The sequence below is a fragment of the Sapajus apella genome, unplaced genomic scaffold, assembly GCF_009761245.1.
Source record: "Sapajus apella isolate SASKATOON/1434 unplaced genomic scaffold, GSC_monkey_1.0 scaffold119, whole genome shotgun sequence".
Lineage (NCBI taxonomy): Eukaryota > Metazoa > Chordata > Mammalia > Primates > Cebidae > Sapajus > Sapajus apella.
In genome coordinates, this window is record NW_022437059.1 from 550161 (window position 1) to 552756 (window position 2596).

Genomic DNA, 2596 nt, shown 5'->3' on the forward strand with positions numbered 1-2596 from the left:
TGGGTGCTGTGTTTGTTGGAGCAGAGTGCTCCGGCAGAGAATTGCTGGGATGTCGAGGGAGCAAGCCGTCCAAGCACATCAGTGGGGAGGAGGACTAGGTTTGTGGGGGAATTGTTCTCTGTGACTCCAGACTACGTCCTCTGCCCTGCCAGCTCCCCACCCAGAACCAGACCACAGCCCTTTCCTCCACTCTGAGCATTGCTGGAGGGTGCCGAAAACTTTGCCTTTTGGGCCAACCACAGGTTAGTGTTGACCAGGCTCAGCTTGTATCTGTCTGCTAGACAGGCGACACCTCATCCCTCACTGACTCCCCTGCTGCGGCCCCCACAGTTGCTGTCCACAGCTCTCCCACACTTCTCGTGACTCCAGCTCAGCCTGATTCCTCACTGCAGCAGTTGGCTTCAACTCTTGGTAGACAAATTTATAGAAAGACTGTGCATCCACCCCCACCCTGGCCACATCCTTCTCCATATCTGATGATGCTCTGTCCACACCTCCACACCACCTTCCCCCTCTCCCCTCTGTTACAAAGGCACAGGTCCCTCTTCCACCAAGACTAATCAGCACATCTGTGCCCCCATCACTTCTAGGGATCTGTTCTCTCAGCATCTGAACCCCAGCATCCCCGCTGGCATTACCCACTTCCTCATCTTTCATCTCCCCCTCCCCCCTACAGGTGTGATCAGGTGTTCTCTACATAAAAACACAACAAAACAGGCTGGGCGTGGTGGCTCACGCCTGTAATCCAAGCACTTTGGAGGCCCAGAGGGGCGGATCACCTGAGGCTGGGAGTTCAAGATCAGCCTGACCAACATGGTGAAACCCCATCTTTAAAAACAACAACAATAACAACAAAACAATAATCTTTTCCCAAACTCTGTCCATTCATGTCTCTCTTTCCTGGTACCACCAAACACGGGAGCAGGTCCATTCTGGCTGCCCCCACCTCCCTCCAGTGTCACAGGAGCTTTCTCTAATCCCCTGAGTTCTGGCTTCTTTCCCCACCTTTTTGCTCAAATGGCTCTCTCCAAGACTGCCCATAAGCCCTTAATGCCAAATTCCATCTTGGTGTTTGTATAGTCCTCACACACTGGCCACCTCGTTGTCACAATTTTCTTCTATTACGGGTTCTTAATCTTTTAAAAATTTAAATTGCAGTTAAAAAAAACACATACTATGCAATGTACTCCCTTAGCCATTAAAAAAAATGAAAAATAAATGAGGGCAAGGCGTGGTGGCTCATGCCTGTAATCCCAGCACTTTGGGAGGCTGAGGCAGGCGGATTACCCGAGGTCAGGAGTTCAAAACCAGCCTGGGCAACATGGTGAAACCCCATCTCTACTTAAAATACAAAATTAGCCAAGCGTGGTGGCCCGCGCCTGTGATTCCAGCTACTTGGGAGGCTGAGGCAGGAGAATCACTTGAACCTGGGAGGCAGAGGCTGCAGTGACCCAAGACTGCGCCACTACATATGTGTGTGTGTGTATTTTTTGTGTGTGTGTGTGACACAGTCTCACTCTGTCACCCAGGCTGGAGTGCAGTGGCACAATCTCAGCTCACTGCAGCCTCTGCCTCCCGGGTTCAAGCGATTCTCCTGCCTCAGCCTCCAGAGTAGCTGGGATTACAGGTGCCTGCCACTATGCCCTGATAATTTTTTTTTTTGTTTTTAGTAGAGATGGGGTTTCACCATGTTGGCCAAGCTGGTCTTGAACTCCTGACCTCAGGTGATCCGCCTGCCTTGGCCTCCCAAAGTGCTGGGATTACAGGTGTGAACTGCCATGCCCAGCCGACAGGCTAATTTTTGTATTTTTGGTAGAGACAGGATTTTGCCACGTTGGCCAAGCTGGTCTCAAACTCCTGGCCTCAGGTGATTTGCCCGCCTTGGCCTCCCAAAGTGCTGGGATTACAGGCATGAGCCACTGTGCCATATATATATATATATATATATATTTTTTTTTTAAAGAAAGAAAGAAAGAAAAAAGAAAAAATAATAATAATTTAAAAAATGAAGGAGAGGAAGAAAGAGGAAGAGGGAGAGAGAACGGAAGTGTTGCTTTATTGCCCGGGGTAGAATGCAGTCTAAAAATGGGTATTAAAAACCTCTTTTATGCTTAATAATGGAAATAGGGAAAAAAAATTTTTTAAATGAGGGAAGAAAATAACAAACAAGCAGCCAACCAATATTTCATTTAAACCTGTGAGTAGGTGTGATTCGGTACTGATAAGAGTGTGTATTTTGTGTATTTAAAGTGGAGCGTTCTATAAATGTTTATTAAGTTTACTTGTTCCGGATCTGAGTTCAAGTCCTGGATATCCTTGTTAATTTTCTGTCTCATTGATCTGTCTAATATTAATGTTGAAGTCTCCCATTATTATTGTGTGGGAGTCTAAGTCTCTTTATAAGTCATTAAGAGCTTGTCTTATGTATGTGGGTGCTCCTATATTAGGTGCATATATATTTATGATCATTGAGTCCTGTTGTTACTTTGATCCTTTTACCATTATGTAATGTCCTTCTTTGTTTCTTTTAGTCTTTGTTACTATTAAAGTCTAGTTTGTCAGAGACGAAAGTTACAACTCCTGTTTTTTTTTTTTT